General features: G+C 43.4%; 15 non-coding genes across 15 annotated transcripts; all 15 read left to right on the forward strand.

Moving 5' to 3' along the window:
* Positions 1-429: 429 nt before the first annotated feature.
* On the forward strand, positions 430-551 carry TRNAL-CAA (transfer RNA leucine (anticodon CAA)). Its single transcript has 2 exons — positions 430-467; positions 506-551. It is a non-coding gene; the product is annotated as a tRNA-Leu (tRNA).
* Positions 552-3,069: 2,518 nt separating this feature from the next.
* On the forward strand, positions 3,070-3,191 carry TRNAL-CAA (transfer RNA leucine (anticodon CAA)). The gene is made up of 2 exons: positions 3,070-3,107; positions 3,146-3,191. It is a non-coding gene; the product is annotated as a tRNA-Leu (tRNA).
* A 2,330-nt stretch (positions 3,192-5,521) lies between these two features.
* On the forward strand, positions 5,522-5,643 carry TRNAL-CAA (transfer RNA leucine (anticodon CAA)). The gene is made up of 2 exons: positions 5,522-5,559; positions 5,598-5,643. It is a non-coding gene; the product is annotated as a tRNA-Leu (tRNA).
* A 1,385-nt stretch (positions 5,644-7,028) lies between these two features.
* TRNAL-CAA (transfer RNA leucine (anticodon CAA)) lies at positions 7,029-7,150 on the forward strand. The gene is made up of 2 exons: positions 7,029-7,066; positions 7,105-7,150. It is a non-coding gene; the product is annotated as a tRNA-Leu (tRNA).
* A 2,140-nt stretch (positions 7,151-9,290) lies between these two features.
* Positions 9,291-9,412, forward strand: TRNAL-CAA (transfer RNA leucine (anticodon CAA)). The gene is made up of 2 exons: positions 9,291-9,328; positions 9,367-9,412. It is a non-coding gene; the product is annotated as a tRNA-Leu (tRNA).
* Positions 9,413-9,856: 444 nt separating this feature from the next.
* TRNAL-CAA (transfer RNA leucine (anticodon CAA)) lies at positions 9,857-9,978 on the forward strand. Its single transcript has 2 exons — positions 9,857-9,894; positions 9,933-9,978. It is a non-coding gene; the product is annotated as a tRNA-Leu (tRNA).
* Positions 9,979-12,119: 2,141 nt separating this feature from the next.
* On the forward strand, positions 12,120-12,241 carry TRNAL-CAA (transfer RNA leucine (anticodon CAA)). Its single transcript has 2 exons — positions 12,120-12,157; positions 12,196-12,241. It is a non-coding gene; the product is annotated as a tRNA-Leu (tRNA).
* Positions 12,242-12,874: 633 nt separating this feature from the next.
* On the forward strand, positions 12,875-12,996 carry TRNAL-CAA (transfer RNA leucine (anticodon CAA)). The gene is made up of 2 exons: positions 12,875-12,912; positions 12,951-12,996. It is a non-coding gene; the product is annotated as a tRNA-Leu (tRNA).
* Positions 12,997-15,513: 2,517 nt separating this feature from the next.
* On the forward strand, positions 15,514-15,635 carry TRNAL-CAA (transfer RNA leucine (anticodon CAA)). Its single transcript has 2 exons — positions 15,514-15,551; positions 15,590-15,635. It is a non-coding gene; the product is annotated as a tRNA-Leu (tRNA).
* Positions 15,636-16,079: 444 nt separating this feature from the next.
* TRNAL-CAA (transfer RNA leucine (anticodon CAA)) lies at positions 16,080-16,201 on the forward strand. Its single transcript has 2 exons — positions 16,080-16,117; positions 16,156-16,201. It is a non-coding gene; the product is annotated as a tRNA-Leu (tRNA).
* Positions 16,202-16,455: 254 nt separating this feature from the next.
* TRNAL-CAA (transfer RNA leucine (anticodon CAA)) lies at positions 16,456-16,577 on the forward strand. Its single transcript has 2 exons — positions 16,456-16,493; positions 16,532-16,577. It is a non-coding gene; the product is annotated as a tRNA-Leu (tRNA).
* Positions 16,578-17,775: 1,198 nt separating this feature from the next.
* On the forward strand, positions 17,776-17,897 carry TRNAL-CAA (transfer RNA leucine (anticodon CAA)). The gene is made up of 2 exons: positions 17,776-17,813; positions 17,852-17,897. It is a non-coding gene; the product is annotated as a tRNA-Leu (tRNA).
* A 1,386-nt stretch (positions 17,898-19,283) lies between these two features.
* TRNAL-CAA (transfer RNA leucine (anticodon CAA)) lies at positions 19,284-19,405 on the forward strand. Its single transcript has 2 exons — positions 19,284-19,321; positions 19,360-19,405. It is a non-coding gene; the product is annotated as a tRNA-Leu (tRNA).
* A 254-nt stretch (positions 19,406-19,659) lies between these two features.
* Positions 19,660-19,781, forward strand: TRNAL-CAA (transfer RNA leucine (anticodon CAA)). Its single transcript has 2 exons — positions 19,660-19,697; positions 19,736-19,781. It is a non-coding gene; the product is annotated as a tRNA-Leu (tRNA).
* A 1,198-nt stretch (positions 19,782-20,979) lies between these two features.
* On the forward strand, positions 20,980-21,101 carry TRNAL-CAA (transfer RNA leucine (anticodon CAA)). Its single transcript has 2 exons — positions 20,980-21,017; positions 21,056-21,101. It is a non-coding gene; the product is annotated as a tRNA-Leu (tRNA).
* Positions 21,102-23,957: the final 2,856 nt, after the last annotated feature.

Genomic DNA, 23,957 nt, shown 5'->3' on the forward strand with positions numbered 1-23,957 from the left:
AAATAACTGGGAGAGATGTAATTTTAAAACGTCGAAATTACACTAAACCATGTCAGGATTGCCGAGCGGTCTAAGGCGACAGACTCAAGGGTTCTTAGTTTCATTGGTTCACGATGTGAATCAGTGTATTCTGGGCCTCGTATGAGGGCGTGGGTTCGAATTCCACTTCTGACACGATAAGTTATATGAAAATAACTGGAAGAGATGTAATTTTAAAACGTCCAAATTACACAAAACCATGTCAGGATTGCCGAGCGGTCTAAGGCTACAGATTCAAGGGTTCTTAGTTTCATTGGTTAACGATTTCAATCTGTGTATTCTGGTCCTCGTATGAGGGCGCGGGTTCGAATTCCACTTCTGACACGATATGTTTTATAAAAATAACTGGGGGAGATGTAATTTTAAAACGTCCAAATTACACTAAACCACGTCAGGATGGCCGAGCGGTCTAAGGCGCCAGACTCAAGGGGCTTATCTTCCTTCGTTCACGATGTGAATCTGTGAATTCTGGTCCTCGTATGAGGGCGTGGGTTCGAATCCCACTTCTGACACGATGTGTTTTATGAATATAACAGGAAGAGATGTAATTTTAAAACGTCCAAATTACACTAAACCACGTCAGGATGACCGAGCGGTCTAAGGCGACAGACTCAAGGGTTCTTAGTTTCATTGGTTCACGATGTGAATCAGTGTATTCTGGGCCTCGTATGAGGGCGTGGGTTCGAATTCCACTTCTGACACGATATGTTATATGAAAATAACTGGAAGAGATGTAATTTTAAAACGTCCAAATTACACAAAACCATGTCAGGATTGCCGAGCGGTCTAAGGCTACAGATTCAAGGGTTCTTAGTTTCATTGGTTCACGATGTCAATCTGTGTATTCTGGTCCTCGAATGAGGGCGTGGGTTCGAATCCCACTTCTGACACGATATGTTTTATGAAAATAACTGGAAGAGATGTAATTTTAAAACGTCCAAATTACACTAAACCACGTCAGGATGACCGAGCGGTCTAAGGCGACAGACTCAAGGCTTCTTAGTTTCATTGGTTCACGATGTGAATCAGTGTATTCTGGGCCTCGTATGAGGGCGTGGGTTCGAATTCCACTTCTGACACGATATGTTATATGAAAATAACTGGAAGAGATGTAATTTTAAAACGTCCAAATTACACGAAACCATGTCAGGATTGCCGAGCGGTCTAAGGCTACAGATTCAAGGGTTCTTAGTTTCATTGGTTCACGATGTCAATCTGTGTATTCTGGTCCTCGAATGAGGGTGTGGGTTCGAATCCCACTTCTGACACGATATGTTTTATGAAAATAACTTGAAGAGATGTAATTTTAAAACGTCCAAATTACACTAAACCACGTCAGGATGACCGAGCGGTCTAAGGCGACAGACTCAAGGCTTCTTAGTTTCATTGGTTCACGATGTGAATCAGTGTATTCTGGGCCTCGTATGAGGGCGTGGGTTCGAATCCCACTTCTGACACGATATGTTTTATAAAAATAACTGGGAGAGATGTAATTTTGAAACGTCCAAATTACACTAAACCACGTCAGGATGGCCGAGCGGTCTAAGGCACCAGACTCAAGGGGCTTAGCTTCCTTCGTTCACGATGTGAATCTGTGAATTCTGGTCCTCGTATGAGGGCGTGGGTTTGAATCCCACTTCTGACACGATATGTTTTATGAAAATAACTGGAAGAGATGTAATTTTAAAGCGTCCAAATTACACAACATCACGTCAGGATGGCCGAGCGGTCTAAGGCGCCAGACTCAAGGGGCTTAGCTTCCTTCGTTCACGATGTGAATCTATGAATTCTGGTCCTCGTATGAGGGCGCGGGTTCGAATCCCACTTCTGACACTATATGTTTTATGAAAATAACTGGAAGAGATGTAATTTTAAAACGTCCAAATTACACAAAATCACGTCAGGATGACCGAGCGGTCTATGGCGACAGACTCAAGGGTTCTTAGTTTCATTGGTTAACGATTTCAATCTGTGTATTCTGGTCCTCGTATGAGGGCGCGGGTACGAATAACACTTCTGACACGATATGTTTTATAAAAATAACTGGGAGAGATGTAATTTTAAAACGTCCAAATTACACTAAACCACATCAGGATGGCCGAGCGGTCTAAGGCGCCAGACTCAAGGGGCTTAGCTTCCTTCGTTCACGATGTGAATCTGTGAATTCTGGTCCTCGTATGAGGGCGTGGGTTCGAATCCCACTTCTGACACGATATGTTTTATGAAAATAACTGGAAGAGATGTAATTTTAAAACGTCCAAATTACACAAAATCACGTCAGGATGACCGAGCGGTCTATGGCGACAGACTCAAGGGTTCTTAGTTTCATTGGTTAACGATTTCAATCTGTGTATTCTGGTCCTCGTATGAGGGCGCGGGTTCGAATAACACTTCTGACACGATATGTTTTATAAAAATAACTGGGAGAGATGTAATTTTAAAAGGTCCAAATTACACTAAACCACATCAGGATGGCCGAGCGGTCTAAGGCGCCAGACTCAAGGGGCTTAGCTTCCTTCGTTCACGATGTGAGTCTGTGAATTCTGGTCCTCGTATGAGGGCGCGGGTTCGAATAACACTTCTGACACGATATGTTTTATAAAAATAACTGGAAGAGATGTAATTTTAAAACGTCCAAATTACACAAAATCACGTCAGGATGACCGAGCGGTCTATGGCGACAGACTCAAGGGTTCTTAGTTTCATTGGTTAACGATTTCAATCTGTGTATTCTGGTCCTCGAATGAGGGCGTGGGTTCGAATCCCACTTCTGACACGATATGTTTTATGAAAATAACTGGAAGAGATGTAATTTTAAAGCGTCCAAATTACACAACATCACGTCAGGATGGCCGAGCGGTCTAAGGCGCCAGACTCAAGGGGCTTAGCTTCCTTCGTTCACGATGTGAATCTGTGAATTCTGGTCCTCGTATGAGGGCGCGGGTTCGAATCCCACTTCTGACACGATATGTTTTATAAAAATAACTGGGAGAGATGTAATTTTGAAACGTCCAAATTACACTAAACCACGTCAGGATGGCCGAGCGGTCTAAGGCACCAGACTCAAGGGGCTTAGCTTCCTTCGTTCACGATGTGAATCTGTGAATTCTGGTCCTCGTATGAGGGCGTGGGTTCGAATCCCACTTCTGACACGATGTGTTTTATGAATATAACTGGAAGAGATGTAATTTTAAAACGTCCAAATTACACTAAACCACGTCAGGATGACCGAGCGGTCTAAGGCGACAGACTCAAGGGTTCTTAGTTTCATTGGTTCACGATGTGAATCAGTGTATTCTGGGCCTCGTATGAGGGCGTGGGTTCGAATTCCACTTCTGACACGATATGTTATATGAAAATAACTGGAAGAGATGTAATTTTAAAACGTCCAAATTACACAAAACCATGTCAGGATTGCCGAGCGGTCTAGGGCTACAGATTCAAGGGTTCTTAGTTTCATTGGTTCACGATGTCAATCTGTGTATTCTGGTCCTCGAATGAGGGCGTGGGTTCGAATCCCACTTCTGACACGATATGTTTTATGAAAATAACTGGAAGAGATGTAATTTTAAAGCGTCCAAATTACACAACATCACGTCAGGATGGCCGAGCGGTCTAAGGCGCCAGACTCAAGGGGCTTAGCTTCCGTCGTTCACGGTGTGAATCTGTGAATTCTGGTCCTCGTATGAGGGCGCGGTTTCGAATCCCACTTCTGACACGATATGTTTTATGAAAATAACTGGAAGAGATGTAATTTTAAAACGTCCAAATTACAAAAAACCATGTCAGGATTGCCGAGCTGTCTAAGGCTACAGATTCAAGGGTTCTTAGTTTCATTGGGTCACGATGTGAATCTGTGTATTCTGGTCCTCGATTGAGAGACTGGGTTCGAATTCCACTTCTGACACGATATGTTTTATGAAAATAACTGGAAGAGATGTAATTTTAAAGCGTCCAAATTACACAACATCGCGTCAGGATGGCCGAGCGGTCTAAGGCGCCAGACTCAAGGGGCTTAGCTTCCTTCGTTCACGATGTGAATCTGTGAATTCTGGTCCTCGTATGAGGGCGCGGGTTCGAATCCCACTTCTGACACTATATGTTTTATGAAAATAACTGGAAGAGATGTAATTTTAAAACGTCCAAATTACACAAAATCACGTCAGGATGACCGAGCGGTCTATGGCGACAGACTCAAGGGTTCTTAGTTTCATTGGTTAACGATTTCAATCTGTGTATTCTGGTCCTCGTATGAGGGCGCGGGTTCGAATAACACTTCTGACACGATATGTTTTATAAAAATAACTGGGAGAGATGTAATTTTAAAACGTCCAAATTACACTAAACCACATCAGGATGGCCGAGCGGTCTAAGGCGCCAGACTCAAGGGGCTTAGCTTCCTTCGTTCACGATGTGAATCTGTGAATTCTGGTCCTCGTATGAGGGCGTGGGTTCGAATCCCACTTCTGACACGATATGTTTTATGAAAATAACTGGAAGAGATGTAATTTTAAAACGTCCAAATTACACAAAATCACGTCAGGATGACCGAGCGGTCTATGGCGACAGACTCAAGGGTTCTTAGTTTCATTGGTTAACGATTTCAATCTGTGTATTCTGGTCCTCGTATGAGGGCGCGGGTTCGAATAACACTTCTGACACGATATGTTTTATAAAAATAACTGGGAGAGATGTAATTTTAAAAGGTCCAAATTACACTAAACCACATCAGGATGGCCGAGCGGTCTAAGGCGCCAGACTCAAGGGGCTTAGCTTCCTTCGTTCACGATGTGAGTCTGTGAATTCTGGTCCTCGTATGAGGGCGCGGGTTCGAATAACACTTCTGACACGATATGTTTTATGAAAATAACTGGAAGAGATGTAATTTTAAAACGTCCAAATTACACTAAACCACGTCAGGATGACCGAGCGGTCTAAGGCGACAGACTCAAGGCTTCTTAGTTTCATTGGTTCACGATGTGAATCAGTGTATTCTGGGCCTCGTATGAGGGCGTGGGTTCGAATTCCACTTCTGACACGATATGTTATATGAAAATAACTGGAAGAGATGTAATTTTAAAACGTCCAAATTACACGAAACCATGTCAGGATTGCCGAGCGGTCTAAGGCTACAGATTCAAGGGTTCTTAGTTTCATTGGTTCACGATGTCAATCTGTGTATTCTGGTCCTCGAATGAGGGTGTGGGTTCGAATCCCACTTCTGACACGATATGTTTTATGAAAATAACTTGAAGAGATGTAATTTTAAAACGTCCAAATTACACTAAACCACGTCAGGATGACCGAGCGGTCTAAGGCGACAGACTCAAGGCTTCTTAGTTTCATTGGTTCACGATGTGAATCAGTGTATTCTGGGCCTCGTATGAGGGCGTGGGTTCGAATCCCACTTCTGACACGATATGTTTTATAAAAATAACTGGGAGAGATGTAATTTTGAAACGTCCAAATTACACTAAACCACGTCAGGATGGCCGAGCGGTCTAAGGCACCAGACTCAAGGGGCTTAGCTTCCTTCGTTCACGATGTGAATCTGTGAATTCTGGTCCTCGTATGAGGGCGTGGGTTCGAATCCCACTTCTGACACGATATGTTTTATGAAAATAACTGGAAGAGATGTAATTTTAAAGCGTCCAAATTACACAACATCACGTCAGGATGGCCGAGCGGTCTAAGGCGCCAGACTCAAGGGGCTTAGCTTCCTTCGTTCACGATGTGAATCTATGAATTCTGGTCCTCGTATGAGGGCGCGGGTTCGAATCCCACTTCTGACACTATATGTTTTATGAAAATAACTGGAAGAGATGTAATTTTAAAACGTCCAAATTACACAAAATCACGTCAGGATGACCGAGCGGTCTATGGCGACAGACTCAAGGGTTCTTAGTTTCATTGGTTAACGATTTCAATCTGTGTATTCTGGTCCTCGTATGAGGGCGCGGGTACGAATAACACTTCTGACACGATATGTTTTATAAAAATAACTGGGAGAGATGTAATTTTAAAACGTCCAAATTACACTAAACCACATCAGGATGGCCGAGCGGTCTAAGGCGCCAGACTCAAGGGGCTTAGCTTCCTTCGTTCACGATGTGAATCTGTGAATTCTGGTCCTCGTATGAGGGCGTGGGTTCGAATCCCACTTCTGACACGATATGTTTTATGAAAATAACTGGAAGAGATGTAATTTTAAAACGTCCAAATTACACAAAATCACGTCAGGATGACCGAGCGGTCTATGGCGACAGACTCAAGGGTTCTTAGTTTCATTGGTTAACGATTTCAATCTGTGTATTCTGGTCCTCGTATGAGGGCGCGGGTTCGAATAACACTTCTGACACGATATGTTTTATAAAAATAACTGGGAGAGATGTAATTTTAAAAGGTCCAAATTACACTAAACCACATCAGGATGGCCGAGCGGTCTAAGGCGCCAGACTCAAGGGGCTTAGCTTCCTTCGTTCACGATGTGAGTCTGTGAATTCTGGTCCTCGTATGAGGGCGCGGGTTCGAATAACACTTCTGACACGATATGTTTTATAAAAATAACTGGAAGAGATGTAATTTTAAAACGTCCAAATTACACAAAATCACGTCAGGATGACCGAGCGGTCTATGGCGACAGACTCAAGGGTTCTTAGTTTCATTGGTTAACGATTTCAATCTGTGTATTCTGGTCCTCGAATGAGGGCGTGGGTTCGAATCCCACTTCTGACACGATATGTTTTATGAAAATAACTGGAAGAGATGTAATTTTAAAGCGTCCAAATTACACAACATCACGTCAGGATGGCCGAGCGGTCTAAGGCGCCAGACTCAAGGGGCTTAGCTTCCTTCGTTCACGATGTGAATCTGTGAATTCTGGTCCTCGTATGAGGGCGCGAGTTCGAATCCCACTTCTGACACGATATGTTTTATAAAAATAACTGGGAGAGATGTAATTTTGAAACGTCCAAATTACACTAAACCACGTCAGGATGGCCGAGCGGTCTAAGGCACCAGACTCAAGGGGCTTAGCTTCCTTCGTTCACGATGTGAATCTGTGAATTCTGGTCCTCGTATGAGGGCGTGGGTTCGAATCCCACTTCTGACACGATGTGTTTTATGAATATAACTGGAAGAGATGTAATTTTAAAACGTCCAAATTACACTAAACCACGTCAGGATGACCGAGCGGTCTAAGGCGACAGACTCAAGGGTTCTTAGTTTCATTGGTTCACGATGTGAATCAGTGTATTCTGGGCCTCGTATGAGGGCGTGGGTTCGAATTCCACTTCTGACACGATATGTTATATGAAAATAACTGGAAGAGATGTAATTTTAAAACGTCCAAATTACACAAAACCATGTCAGGATTGCCGAGCGGTCTAGGGCTACAGATTCAAGGGTTCTTAGTTTCATTGGTTCACGATGTCAATCTGTGTATTCTGGTCCTCGAATGAGGGCGTGGGTTCGAATCCCACTTCTGACACGATATGTTTTATGAAAATAACTGGAAGAGATGTAATTTTAAAGCGTCCAAATTACACAACATCACGTCAGGATGGCCGAGCGGTCTAAGGCGCCAGACTCAAGGGGCTTAGCTTCCGTCGTTCACGGTGTGAATCTGTGAATTCTGGTCCTCGTATGAGGGCGCGGTTTCGAATCCCACTTCTGACACGATATGTTTTATGAAAATAACTGGAAGAGATGTAATTTTAAAACGTCCAAATTACAAAAAACCATGTCAGGATTGCCGAGCTGTCTAAGGCTACAGATTCAAGGGTTCTTAGTTTCATTGGGTCACGATGTGAATCTGTGTATTCTGGTCCTCGATTGAGAGACTGGGTTCGAATTCCACTTCTGACACGATATGTTTTATGAAAATAACTGGAAGAGATGTAATTTTAAAGCGTCCAAATTACACAACATCACGTCAGGATGGCCGAGCGGTCTAAGGCGCCAGACTCAAGGGGCTTAGCTTCCTTCGTTCACGATGTGAATCTGTGAATTCTGGTCCTCGTATGAGGGCGCGGGTTCGAATCCCACTTCTGACACTATATGTTTTATGAAAATAACTGGAAGAGATGTAATTTTAAAACGTCCAAATTACACAAAATCACGTCAGGATGACCGAGCGGTCTATGGCGACAGACTCAAGGGTTCTTAGTTTCATTGGTTAACGATTTCAATCTGTGTATTCTGGTCCTCGTATGAGGGCGCGGGTTCGAATAACACTTCTGACACGATATGTTTTATAAAAATAACTGGGAGAGATGTAATTTTAAAACGTCCAAATTACACTAAACCACATCAGGATGGCCGAGCGGTCTAAGGCGCCAGACTCAAGGGGCTTAGCTTCCTTCGTTCACGATGTGAATCTGTGAATTCTGGTCCTCGTATGAGGGCGTGGGTTCGAATCCCACTTCTGACACGATATGTTTTATGAAAATAACTGGAAGAGATGTAATTTTAAAACGTCCAAATTACACAAAATCACGTCAGGATGACCGAGCGGTCTATGGCGACAGACTCAAGGGTTCTTAGTTTCATTGGTTAACGATTTCAATCTGTTTATTCTGGTCCTCGTATGAGGGCGCGGGTTCGAATAACACTTCTGACACGATATGTTTTATAAAAATAACTGGGAGAGATGTAATTTTAAAAGGTCCAAATTACACTAAACCACATCAGGATGGCCGAGCGGTCTAAGGCGCCAGACTCAAGGGGCTTAGCTTCCTTCGTTCACGATGTGAGTCTGTGAATTCTGGTCCTCGTATGAGGGCGCGGGTTCGAATAACACTTCTGACACGATATGTTTTATAAAAATAACTGGAAGAGATGTAATTTTAAAACGTCCAAATTACACAAAATCACGTCAGGATGACCGAGCGGTCTATGGCGACAGACTCAAGGGTTCTTAGTTTCAATGGTTAACGATTTCAATCTGTGTATTCTGGTCCTCGAATGAGGGCGTGGGTTCGAATCCCACTTCTGACACGATATGTTTTATGAAAATAACTGGAAGAGATGTAATTTTAAAGCGTCCAAATTACACAACATCACGTCAGGATGGCCGAGCGGTCTAAGGCGCCAGACTCAAGGGGCTTAGCTTCCTTCGTTCACGATGTGAATCTGTGAATTCTGGTCCTCGTATGAGGGCGCGGGTTCGAATCCCACTTCTGACACGATATGTTTTATAAAAATAACTGGGAGAGATGTAATTTTGAAACGTCCAAATTACACTAAACCACGTCAGGATGGCCGAGTGGTCTAAGGCACCAGACTCAAGGGGCTTAGCTTCCTTCGTTCACGATGTGAATCTGTGAATTCTGGTCCTCGTATGAGGGCGTGGGTTCGAATCCCACTTCTGACACGATGTGTTTTATGAATATAACTGGAAGAGATGTAATTTTAAAACGTCCAAATTACACTAAACCACGTCAGGATGACCGAGTGGTCTAAGGCGACAGACTCAAGGGTTCTTAGTTTCATTGGTTCACGATGTGAATCAGTGTATTCTAGGCCTCGTATGAGGGCGTGGGTTCGAATTCCACTTCTGACACGATATGTTATATGAAAATAACTGGAAGAGATGTAATTTTAAAACGTCTAAATTACACAAAACCATGTCAGGATTGCCGAGCGGTCTAGGGCTACAGATTCAAGGGTTCTTAGTTTCATTGGTTCACGATGTCAATCTGTGTATTCTGGTCCTCGAATGAGGGCGTGGGTTCGAATCCCACTTCTGACACGATATGTTTTATGAAAATAACTGGAAGAGATGTAATTTTAAAGCGTCCAAATTACACAACATCACGTCAGGATGGCCGAGCGGTCTAAGGCGCCAGACTCAAGGGGCTTACCTTCCTTCGTTCACGGTGTGAATCTGTGAATTCTGGTCCTCGTATGAGGGCGTGGGTTCGAATCCCACTTCTGACACGATATGTTATATGAAAATAACTGGAAGAGATGTAATTTTAAAACGTCCAAATTACACAAAACCATGTCAGGATTGCCGAGCGGTCTAAGGCTACAGATTCAAGGGTTCTTAGTTTCATTGGTTCACGATGTCAATCTGTGTATTCTGGTCCTCGAATGAGGGCGTGGGTTCGAATCCCACTTCTGACACGATATGTTTTATGAAAATAACTGGAAGAGATGTAATTTTAAAACGTCCAAATTACACTAAACCACGTCAGGATGACCGAGCGGTCTAAGGCGACAGACTCAAGGCTTCTTAGTTTCATTGGTTCACGATGTGAATCAGTGTATTCTGGGCCTCGTATGAGGGCGTGGGTTCGAATTCCACTTCTGACACGATATGTTATATGAAAATAACTGGAAGAGATGTAATTTTAAAACGTCCAAATTACACAAAACCATGTCAGGATTGCCGAGCGGTCTAAGGCTACAGATTCAAGGGTTCTTAGTTTCATTGGTTCACGATGTCAATCTGTGTATTCTGGTCCTCGAATGAGGGCGTGGGTTCGAATCCCACTTCTGACACGATATGTTTTATGAAAATAACTGGAAGAGATGTAATTTTAAAGCGTCCAAATTACACAACATCACGTCAGGATGGCCGAGCGGTCTAAGGCGCCAGACTCAAGGGGCTTAGCTTCCTTCGTTCACGGTGTGAATCTGTGAATTCTGGTCCTCGTATGAGGGCGCGGTTTCGAATCCCACTTCTGACACGATATGTTTTATGAAAATAACTGGAAGAGATGTAATTTTAAAACGTCCAAATTACACAAAACCATGTCAGGATTGCCGAGCTGTCTAAAGCTACAGATTCAAGGGTTCTTAGTTTCATTGGGTCACGATGTGAATCTGTGTATTCTGGTCCTCGTTTGAGAGAGTGGGTTCGAATTCCACTTCTGACACGATATGTTATATGAAAATAACTGGAAGAGATGTAATTTTAAAACGTCCAAATTACACAAAACCATGTCAGGATTGCCGAGCGGTCTAAGGCTACAGATTCAAGGGTTCTTAGTTTCATTGGTTCACGATGTCAATCTGTGTATTCTTGTCCTCGAATGAGGGCGTGGGTTCGAATCCCACTTCTGACACGATATGTTTTATGAAAATAACTGGAAGAGATGTAATTTTAAAGCGTCCAAATTACACAACATCACGTCAGGATGGCCGAGCGGTCTAAGGCGCCAGACTCAAGGGGCTTAGCTTCCTTCGTTCACGGTGTGAATCTGTGAATTCTGGTCCTCGTATGAGGGCGCGGTTTCGAATCCCACTTCTGACACGATATGTTTTATGAAAATAACTGGAAGAGATGTAATTTTAAAACGTCCAAATTACACAAAACCATGTCAGGATTGCCGAGCTGTCTAAAGCTACAGATTCAAGGGTTCTTAGTTTCATTGGGTCACGATGTGAATCTGTGTATTCTGGTCCTCGTTTGAGAGAGTGGGTTCGAATTCCACTTCTGACACGATATGTTATATGAAAATAACTGGAAGAGATGTAATTTTAAAACGTCCAAATTACACAAAACCATGTCAGGATTGCCGAGCGGTCTAAGGCTACAGATTCAAGGGTTCTTAATTTCATTGGTTCACGATGTCAATCTGTGTATTCTGGTCCTCGAATGAGGGCGTGGGTTCGAATCCCACTTCTGACACGATATTTTTATGAAAATAACTGGAAGAGATGTAATTTTAAAGCGTCCAAATTACACAACATCACGTCAGGATGGCCGAGCGGTCTAAGGCGCCAGACTCAAGGGGCTTAGCTTCCTTCGTTCACGATGTGAATCTGTGAATTCTGGTCCTCGTATGAGGGCGCGGGTTCGAATCCCTCTTCTGACACTATATGTTTTATGAAAATAACTGGAAGAGATGTAATTTTAAAACGTCCAAATTACACAAAATAACGTCGGGATGACCGAGCGGTCTAAAGCGACAGACTCAAGGGTTCTTAGTTTCATTGGTTAACGATTTCAATCTGTGTATTCTGGTCCTCGTATGAGGGCGCGGGTTCGAGTCCCACTTCTGACACGATATGTTTTATAAAAATAACTGGGAGAGATGTAATTTTAAAACGTCCAAATTACACTAAACCACGTCAGGATGGCCGAGCGGTCTAAGGCGCCAGACTCAAGGGGCTTATCTTCCTTCGTTCACGATGTGAATCTGTGAATTCTGGTCCTCGTATGAGGGCGTGGGTTCGAATCCCACTTCTGACACGATATGTTATATGAAAATAACTGGAAGAGATGTAATTTTAAAACGTCCAAATTACACAAAACCATGTCAGGATTGCCGAGCGGTCTAAGGCTACAGATTCAAGGGTTCTTAGTTTCATTGGTTCACGATGTCAATCTGTGTATTCTGGTCCTCGAATGAGGGCGTGGGTTCGAATCCCACTTCTGACACGATATGTTTTATGAAAATAACTGGAAGAGATGTAATTTTAAAACGTCCAAATTACACTAAACCACGTCAGGATGACCGAGCGGTCTAAGGCGACAGACTCAAGGCTTCTTAGTTTCATTGGTTCACGATGTGAATCAGTGTATTCTGGGCCTCGTATGAGGGCGTGGGTTCGAATTCCACTTCTGACACGATATGTTATATGAAAATAACTGGAAGAGATTTAATTTTAAAACGTCCAAATTACACAAAACCATGTCAGGATTGCCGAGCGGTCTAAGGCTACAGATTCAAGGGTTCTTAGTTTCATTGGTTCACGATGTCAATCTGTGTATTCTGGTCCTCGAATGAGGGCGTGGGTTCGAATCCCACTTCTGACACGATATGTTTTATGAAAATAACTGGAAGAGATGTAATTTTAAAGCGTCCAAATTACACAACATCACGTCAGGATGGCCGAGCGGTCTAAGGCGCCAGACTCAAGGGGCTTAGCTTCCTTCGTTCACGATGTGAATCTGTGAATTCTGGTCCTCGTATGAGGGCGTGGGTTCGAATCCCACTTCTGACACGATGTGTTTTATGAATATAACAGGAAGAGATGTAATTTTAAAACGTCCAAATTACACTAAACCACGTCAGGATGACCGAGCGGTCTAAGGCGACAGACTCAAGGGTTCTTAGTTTCATTGGTTAACGATTTCAATCTGTGTATTCTGGTCCTCGTATGAGGGCGTGGGTTCGAATCCCACTTCTGACACGATATGTTTTATAAAAATAACTGGGAGAGATGTAATTTTAAAAGGTCCAAATTACACTAAACCACATCAGGATGGCCGAGCGGTCTAAGGCGCCAGACTCAAGGGGCTTAGCTTCCTTCGTTCACGATGTGAATCTGTGAATTCTGGTCCTCGTATGAGGGCGCGGGTTCGAATAACACTTCTGACAAGATATGTTTTATAAAAATAACTGGAAGAGATGTAATTTTAAAACGTCCAAATTACACAAAATCACGTCAGGATGACCGAGCGGTCTATGGCGACAGACTCAAGGGTTCTTAGTTTCATTGGTTAACGATTTCAATCTGTGTATTCTGGTCCTCGTATGAGGGCGTGGGTTCGAATCCCACTTCTGACACGATATGTTTTATGAATATAACAGGAAGAGATGTAATTTTAAAACGTCCAAATTACACTAAACCACGTCAGGATGACCGAGCGGTCTAAGGCGACAGACTCAAGGGTTCTTAGTTTCATTGGTTAACGATTTCAATCTGTGTATTCTGGTCCTCGTATGAGGGCGTGGGTTCGAATCCCACTTCTGACACGATATGTTTTATAAAAATAACTGGGAGAGATGTAATTTTAAAAGGTCCAAATTACACTAAACCACATCAGGATGGCCGAGCGGTCTAAGGCGCCAGACTCAAGGGGCTTAGCTTCCTTCGTTCACGATGTGAATCTGTGAATTCTGGTCCTCGTATGAGGGCGCGGTTTCGAATCCCACTTCTGACACGATATGTTTTATGAAAATAACTGGAAGAGATGTAATTTTAAAACGTCCAAATTACACAAAACCATGTCAGGATTGCCGAGCGGTCTAAGGCTACAGATTCAAGGGTTCTTAGTTTCATTGGTTCACGATGTCAATCTGTGTATTCTGGTCCTCGAATGAGGGCGTGGGTTCGAATCCCACTTCTGACACGATATGTTTTATGAAAATAACTGGAAGAGATGTAATTTTAAAGCGTCCAAATTACACAACATCACGTCAGGATGGCCGAGCGGTCTAAGGCGCCAGACTCAAGGGGCTTAGCTTCCTTCGTTCACGATGTGAATCTGTGAATTCTGGTCCTCGTATGAGGGCGCGGTTTCGAATCCCACTTCTGACACGATATGTTTTATGAAAATAACTGGAAGAGATGTAATTTTAAAACGTCCAAATTACACAAAACCATGTCAGGATTGCCGAGCTGTCTAAAGCTACAGATTCAAGGGTTCTTAGTTTCATTGGGTCACGATGTGAATCTGTGTATTCTGGTCCTCGTTTGAGAGAGTGGGTTCGAATTCCACTTCTGACACGATATGTTATATGAAAATAACTGGAAGAGATGTAATTTTAAAACGTCCAAATTACACAAAACCATGTCAGGATTGCCGAGCGGTCTAAGGCTACAGATTCAAGGGTTCTTAGTTTCATTGGTTCACGATGTCAATCTGTGTATTCTGGTCCTCGAATGAGGGCGTGGGTTCGAATCCCACTTCTGACACGATATGTTTTATGAAAATAACTGGAAGAGATGTAATTTTAAAGCGTCCAAATTACACAACATCACGTCAGGATGGCCGAGCGGTCTAAGGCGCCAGACTCAAGGGGCTTAGCTTCCTTCGTTCACGGTGTGAATCTGTGAATTCTGGTCCTCGTATGAGGGCGCGGTTTCGAATCCCACTTCTGACACGATATGTTTTATGAAAATAACTGGAAGAGATGTAATTTTAAAACGTCCAAATTACACAAAACCATGTCAGGATTGCCGAGCTGTCGAAAGCTACAGATTCAAGGGTTCTTAGTTTCATTGGGTCACGATGTGAATCTGTGTATTCTGGTCCTCGTTTGAGAGAGTGGGTTCGAATTCCACTTCTGACACGATATGTTATATGAAAATAACTGGAAGAGATGTAATTTTAAAACGTCCAAATTACACAAAACCATGTCAGGATTGCCGAGCGGTCTAAGGCTACAGATTCAAGGGTTCTTAATTCATTGGTTCACGATGTCAATCTGTGTATTCTGGTCCTCGAATGAGGGCGTGGGTTCGAATCCCACTTCTGACACGATATGTTTTATGAAAATAACTGGAAGAGATGTAATTTTAAAGCGTCCAAATTACACAACATCACGTCAGGATGGCCGAGCGGTCTAAGGCGCCAGACTCAAGGGGCTTAGCTTCCTTCGTTCACGATGTGAATCTGTGAATTCTGGTCCTCGTATGAGGGCGCGGGTTCGAATCCCACTTCTGACACGATATGTTTTATAAAAATAACTGGGAGAGATGTAATTTTGAAACGTCCAAATTACACTAAACCACGTCAGGATGGCCGAGCGGTCTAAGGCACCAGACTCAAGGGGCTTACCTTCCATCGTTCACGATGTGAATCTGTGAATTCTGGTCCTCGTATGAGGGCGTGGGTTCGAATCCCACTTCTGACACGATATGTTTTATGAAAATAACTGGAAGAGATGTAATTTTAAAACGTCCAAATTACACTAAACCACGTCAGGATGACCGAGCGGTCTAAGGCGACAGACTCAAGGGTTCTTAGTTTCATTGGTTCACGATGTGAATCAGTGTATTCTGGGCCTCGTATGAGGGCGTGGGTTCGAATTCCACTTCTGACACGATATGTTATATGAAAATAACTGGAAGAGATGTAATTTTAAAACGTCCAAATTACACAAAACCTTGTCAGGATTGCCGAGCGGTCTAAGGCTACAGATTCAAGGGTTCTTAGTTTCATTGGTTCACGATGTCAATCTGTGTATTCTGGTCCTCGAATGAGGGCGTGGGTTCGAATCCCACTTCTGACACGATATGTTTTATGAAAATAACTGGAAGAGATGTAATTTTAAAGCGTCCAAATTACACAACATCACGTCAGGATGGCCGAGCGGTCTAAGGCGCCAGACTCAAGGGGCTTAGCTTCCTTCGTTCACGGTGTGAATCTGTGAATTCTGGTCCTCGAATGAGGGCGTGGGTTCGAATCCCACTTCTGACACGATATGTTTTATGAAAATAACTGGAAGAGATGTAATTTTAAAGCGTCCAAATTACACAACATCACGTCAGGATGGCCGAGCGGTCTAAGGCGCCAGACTCAAGGGGCTTAGCTTCCTTCGTTCACGATGTGAATCTGTGAATTCTGGTCCTCGTATGAGGGCGCGGGTTCGAATCCCACTTCTGACACGATATGTTTTATAAAAATAACTGGGAGAGATGTAATTTTGAAACGTCCAAATTACACTAAACCACGTCAGGATGGCCGAGCGGTCTAAGGCACCAGACTCAAGGGGCTTACCTTCCATCGTTCACGATGTGAATCTGTGAATTCTGGTCCTCGTATGAGGGCGTGGGTTCGAATCCCACTTCTGACACGATATGTTTTATGAAAATAACTGGAAGAGATGTAATTTTAAAACGTCCAAATTACACTAAACCACGTCAGGATGACCGAGCGGTCTAAGGCGACAGACTCAAGGGTTCTTAGTTTCATTGGTTCACGATGTGAATCAGTGTATTCTGGGCCTCGTATGAGGGCGTGGGTTCGAATTCCACTTCTGACACGATATGTTATATGAAAATAACTGGAAGAGATGTAATTTTAAAACGTCCAAATTACACAAAACCTTGTCAGGATTGCCGAGCGGTCTAAGGCTACAGATTCAAGGGTTCTTAGTTTCATTGGTTCACGATGTCAATCTGTGTATTCTGGTCCTCGAATGAGGGCGTGGGTTCGAATCCCACTTCTGACACGATATGTTTTATGAAAATAACTGGAAGAGATGTAATTTTAAAGCGTCCAAATTACACAACATCACGTCAGGATGGCCGAGCGGTCTAAGGCGCCAGACTCAAGGGGCTTAGCTTCCTTCGTTCACGGTGTGAATCTGTGAATTCTGGTCCTCGTATGAGGGCGCGGTTTCGAATCCCACTTCTGACACGATATGTTTTATGAAAATAACTGGAAGAGATGTAATTTTAAAACGTCCAAATTACACAAAACCATGTCAGGATTGCCGAGCTGTCTAAAGCTACAGATTCAAGGGTTCTTAGTTTCATTGGGTCACGATGTGAATCTGTGTATTCTGGTCCTCGTTTGAGAGAGTGGGTTCGAATTCCACTTCTGACACGATATGTTATATGAAAATAACTGGAAGAGATGTAATTTTAAAACGTCCAAATTACACAAAACCATGTCAGGATTGCCGAGCGGTCTAAGGCTACAGATTCAAGGGTTCTTAGTTTCATTGGTTCACGATGTCAATCTGTGTATTCTGGCCCTCGAATGAGGGCGTGGGTTCGAATCCCACTTCTGACACGATATGTTTTATGAAAATAACTGGAAGAGATGTAATTTTAAAGCGTCCAAATTACACAACATCACGTCAGGATGACCGAGCGGTCTAAGGCGCCAGACTCAAGGGGCTTAGCTTCCTTCGTTCACGATGTGAATATTTGAATTCTGGTCATCGTATGAGGGCGCGGGTTCGAATCCCACTTCTGACACGATATGTTTTATAAAAATAACTGGGAGAGATGTAATTTTGAAACGTCCAAATTACACTAAACCACGTCAGGATGGCCGAGCGGTCTAAGGCACCAGACTCAAGGGGCTTAGCTTCCATCGTTCACGATGTGAATCTGTGAATTCTGGTCCTCGTATGAGGGCGTGGGTTCGAATCCCACTTCTGACACGATATGTTTTATGAAAATAACTGGAAGAGATGTAATTTTAAAACGTCCAAATTACACTAAACCACGTCAGGATGACCGAGCGGTCTAAGGCGACAGACTCAAGGGTTCTTAGTTTCATTGGTTCACGATGTGAATCAGTGTATTCTGGGCCTCGTATGAGGGCGTGGGTTCGAATTCCACTTCTGACACGATATGTTATATGAAAATAACTGGAAGAGATGTAATTTTAAAACGTCCAAATTACACAACATCACGTCAGGATGGCCGAGCGGTCTAAGGCGCCAGACTCAAGGGGCTTAGCTTCCTTCGTTCACGATGTGAATCTGTGAATTCTGGTCCTCGTATGAGGGCGCGGGTTCGAATCCCACTTCTGACACGATATGTTTTATAAAAATAACTGGGAGAGATGTAATTTTGAAACGTCCAAATTACACTAAACCACGTCAGGATGGCCGAGCGGTCTAAGGCACCAGACTCAAGGGGCTTACCTTCCATCGTTCACGATGTGAATCTGTGAATTCTGGTCCTCGTATGAGGGCGCGGTTTCGAATCCCACTTCTGACACGATATGTTTTATGAAAATAACTGGAAGAGATGTAATTTTAAAACGTCCAAATTACACAAAACCATGTCAGGATTGCCGAGCTGTCTAAGGCTACAGATTCAAGGGTTCTTAGTTTCATTGGGTCACGATGTCAATCTGTGTATTCTGGGCCTCGTATGAGGGCGTGGGTTCGAATTCCACTTCTGACACGATATGTTATATGAAAATAACTGGAAGAGATGTAATTTTAAAACGTCCAAATTACACAAAACCTTGTCAGGATTGCCGAGCGGTCTAAGGCTACAGATTCAAGGGTTCTTAGTTTCATTGGTTCACGATGTCAATCTGTGTATTCTGGTCCTCGAATGAGGGCGTGGGTTCGAATCCCACTTCTGACACGATATGTTTTATGAAAATAACTGGAAGAGATGTAATTTTAAAGCGTCCAAATTACACAACATCACGTCAGGATGGCCGAGCGGTCTAAGGCGCCAGACTCAAGGGGCTTAGCTTCCTTCGTTCACGGTGTGAATCTGTGAATTCTGGTCCTCGTATGAGGGCGCGGTTTCGAATCCCACTTCTGACACGATATGTTTTATGAAAATAACTGGAAGAGATGTAATTTTAAAACGTCCAAATTACACAAAACCTTGTCAGGATTGCCGAGCGGTCTAAGGCTACAGATTCAAGGGTTCTTAGTTTCATTGGTTCACGATGTCAATCTGTGTATTCTGGTCCTCGAATGAGGGCGTGGGTTCGAATCCCACTTCTGACACGATATGTTTTATGAAAATAACTGGAAGAGATGTAATTTTAAAGCGTCCAAATTACACAACATCACGTCAGGATGGCCGAGCGGTCTAAGGCGCCAGACTCAAGGGGCTTAGCTTCCTTCGTTCACGGTGTGAATCTGTGAATTCTGGTCCTCGAATGAGGGCGTGGGTTCGAATCCCACTTCTGACACGATATGTTTTATGAAAATAACTGGAAGAGATGTAATTTTAAAGCGTCCAAATTACACAACATCACGTCAGGATGGCCGAGCGGTCTAAGGCGCCAGACTCAAGGGGCTTAGCTTCCTTCGTTCACGATGTGAATCTGTGAATTCTGGTCCTCGTATGAGGGCGCGGGTTCGAATCCCACTTCTGACACGATATGTTTTATAAAAATAACTGGGAGAGATGTAATTTTGAAACGTCCAAATTACACTAAACCACGTCAGGATGGCCGAGCGGTCTAAGGCACCAGACTCAAGGGGCTTACCTTCCATCGTTCACGATGTGAATCTGTGAATTCTGGTCCTCGTATGAGGGCGTGGGTTCGAATCCCACTTCTGACACGATATGTTTTATGAAAATAACTGGAAGAGATGTAATTTTAAAACGTCCAAATTACACTAAACCACGTCAGGATGACCGAGCGGTCTAAGGCGACAGACTCAAGGGTTCTTAGTTTCATTGGTTCACGATGTGAATCAGTGTATTCTGGGCCTCGTATGAGGGCGTGGGTTCGAATTCCACTTCTGACACGATATGTTATATGAAAATAACTGGAAGAGATGTAATTTTAAAACGTCCAAATTACACAAAACCTTGTCAGGATTGCCGAGCGGTCTAAGGCTACAGATTCAAGGGTTCTTAGTTTCATTGGTTCACGATGTCAATCTGTGTATTCTGGTCCTCGAATGAGGGCGTGGGTTCGAATCCCACTTCTGACACGATATGTTTTATGAAAATAACTGGAAGAGATGTAATTTTAAAGCGTCCAAATTACACAACATCACGTCAGGATGGCCGAGCGGTCTAAGGCGCCAGACTCAAGGGGCTTAGCTTCCTTCGTTCACGGTGTGAATCTGTGAATTCTGGTCCTCGTATGAGGGCGCGGTTTCGAATCCCACTTCTGACACGATATGTTTTATGAAAATAACTGGAAGAGATGTAATTTTAAAACGTCCAAATTACACAAAACCATGTCAGGATTGCCGAGCTGTCTAAAGCTACAGATTCAAGGGTTCTTAGTTTCATTGGGTCACGATGTGAATCTGTGTATTCTGGTCCTCGTTTGAGAGAGTGGGTTCGAATTCCACTTCTGACACGATATGTTATATGAAAATAACTGGAAGAGATGTAATTTTAAAACGTCCAAATTACACAAAACCATGTCAGGATTGCCGAGCGGTCTAAGGCTACAGATTCAAGGGTTCTTAGTTTCATTGGTTCACGATGTCAATCTGTGTATTCTGGCCCTCGAATGAGGGCGTGGGTTCGAATCCCACTTCTGACACGATATGTTTTATGAAAATAACTGGAAGAGATGTAATTTTAAAGCGTCCAAATTACACAACATCACGTCAGGATGGCCGAGCGGTCTAAGGCGCCAGACTCAAGGGGCTTAGCTTCCTTCGTTCACGATGTGAATATTTGAATTCTGGTCCTCGTATGAGGGCGCGGGTTCGAATCCCACTTCTGACACGATATGTTTTATAAAAATAACTGGGAGAGATGTAATTTTGAAACGTCCAAATTACACTAAACCACGTCAGGATGGCCGAGCGGTCTAAGGCACCAGACTCAAGGGGCTTAGCTTCCATCGTTCACGATGTGAATCTGTGAATTCTGGTCCTCGTATGAGGGCGTGGGTTCGAATCCCATTTCTGACACGATATGTTTTATGAAAATAACTGGAAGAGATGTAATTTTAAAACGTCCAAATTACACTAAACCACGTCAGGATGACCGAGCGGTCTAAGGCGACAGACTCAAGGGTTCTTAGTTTCATTGGTTCACGATGTGAATCAGTGTATTCTGGGCCTCGTATGAGGGCGTGGGTTCGAATTCCACTTCTGACACGATATGTTATATGAAAATAACTGGAAGAGATGTAATTTTAAAACGTCCAAATTACACAACATCACGTCAGGATGGCCGAGCGGTCTAAGGCGCCAGACTCAAGGGGCTTAGCTTCCTTCGTTCACGATGTGAATCTGTGAATTCTGGTCCTCGTATGAGGGCGCGGGTTCGAATCCCACTTCTGACACGATATGTTTTATAAAAATAACTGGGAGAGATGTAATTTTGAAACGTCCAAATTACACTAAACCACGTCAGGATGGCCGAGCGGTCTAAGGCACCAGACTCAAGGGGCTTACCTTCCATCGTTCACGATGTGAATCTGTGAATTCTGGTCCTCGTATGAGGGCGCGGTTTCGAATCCCACTTCTGACACGATATGTTTTATGAAAATAACTGGAAGAGATGTAATTTTAAAACGTCCAAATTACACAAAACCATGTCAGGATTGCCGAGCTGTCTAAGGCTACAGATTCAAGGGTTCTTAGTTTCATTGGGTCACGATGTGAATCTGTGTATTCTGGTCCTCGTTTGAGAGAGTGGGTTCGAATTCCACTTCTGACACGATATGTTTTATGAAAATAACTGGAAGAGATGTAATTTTAAAGCGTCCAAATTACACAACATCACGTCAGGATGGCCGAGCGGTCTAAGGCGCCAGACTCAAGGGGCTTAGCTTCCTTCGTTCACGATGTGAATCTGTGAATTCTGATCCTCGTATGAGGGCGCGGGTTCGAATCCCACTTCTGACACGATATGTTTTATAAAAATAACTGGGAGAGATGTAATTTTGAAACGTCCAAATTACACTAAACCACGTCAGGATGACCGAGCGGTCTAAGGCGACAGACTCAAGGGTTCTTAGTTTCATTGGTTCACGATGTGAATCAGTGCATTCTGGGCCTCGTATGAGGGCGTGGGTTCGAATTCCACTTCTGACACGATATGTTATATGAAAATAACTGGAAGAGATGTAATTTTAAAACGTCCAAATTACACAAAACCATGTCAGGATTGCCGAGCGGTCTAAGGTTACAGATTCAAGGGTTCTTAGTTTCATTGGTTCACGATGTCAATCTGTGTATTCTGGTCCTCGAATGAGGGCGTGGGTTCGAATCCCACTTCTGACACGATATGTTTTATGAAAATATTTGGAAGAGATGTAATTTTAAAACGTCCAAATTACACTAAACCACGTCAGGATGACCGAGCGGTCTAAGGCGACAGACTCAAGGGTTCTTAGTTTCATTAGTTCACGATGTCAATCTGTGTGTTTTGGGCCTCGTATGAGGGCGTGGGTTCGAATCCCACTTCTGACACTATATGTTTTATGAAAATAACTGTAAGAGATGTAATTTTAAAACGTCCAAATCACACAAAACCATGTCAGGATTGCCGAGCGGTCTAAGGCTACAGATTCAAGGGTTCTTAGTTTCATTGGTTCACGATGTCAATCTGTGTATTCTGGGCCTCGTATGAGGGCGTGCGTTCGAATCCCACTTCTTAAACGATATGTTTTATGAAAATAACTGGGAGAGATGTAATTTTAAAACGTCCAAATTACACTTAACCACGTCAGGATGACCGAGCGGTCTAAGGCGACAGACTCAAGGGTTCTTAGTTTCATTGGTTCACGATGTGAATCTGTGTATTCTGGGCCTCGTATGAGGGCGTGGGTTCGAATTCCACTCCTGACACGATATGTTATATGAAAATAACTGGAAGAGATGTAATTTTAAAACGTCCAAATTACACAAAACCATGTCAGGATTGCCGAGCGGTCTAAGGCTACAGATTCAAGGGTTCTTATTTTCATTGGTTCACGTTGTCAATCTGTGTATTCTGGTCCTCGTATGAGGGCGTGGGTTCGAATCCCACTTCTGACACGATATGTTTTATGAAAATAACTGGAAGAGATGTAATTTTAAAACGTCCAAATTACGCAACATCACGTCAGGATGGCCGAGCGGTCTAAGGCGCCAGACTCAAGGGGCTTAGCTTCCTTCGTTCACGATGTGAATCTGTGAATTCTGGTCCTCGTATGAGGGCGCGGGTTCGAATCCCACTTCTGACACGATATGTTTTATAAAAATAACTGGGAGAGATGTAATTTTAAAACGTCCAAATTACACTAAACCACGTCAGTATGGCCGAGCGGTCTAAGGCGCCAGACTCAAGGGGCTTAGCTTCCTTCGTTCACGATGTGAATCTGTGAATTCTGGTCCTCGTATGAGGGCGTGGGTTAGAATCCCACTTCTGACACGATATGTTTTATGAAAATAACTGGAAGAGATGTAATTTTAAAACGTCCAAATTACACTAAACCACGTCAGGATGACCGAGCGGTCTAAGGCGACAGACTCAAGGGTTCTTAGTTTCATTAGTTCACGATGTCAATCTGTGTGTTCTGGGCCTCGTATGAGGGCGTGGGTTCGAATCCCACTTCTGACACTATACGTTTTATGAAAATAACTGGAAGAGATGTAATTTTGAAACGTCCAAATTACACAAAACCATGTCAGGATTGCCGAGCGGTCTAAGGCTACAGACTCAAGGTTTTTAGTTTCATTGGTTCACGATGTGAATCTGTGTATTCTGGGCCTCGTATGAGGGCGCGGTTTCGAATCCCACTTCTGACACGATATGTTTTATAAAAATAACTGGGG

The sequence above is a fragment of the Phalangium opilio genome, unplaced genomic scaffold, assembly GCF_054372755.1.
Source record: "Phalangium opilio isolate 3A_F unplaced genomic scaffold, DU_Popi_V2 ptg000046l_1, whole genome shotgun sequence".
Taxonomy (NCBI): domain Eukaryota; kingdom Metazoa; phylum Arthropoda; class Arachnida; order Opiliones; family Phalangiidae; genus Phalangium; species Phalangium opilio.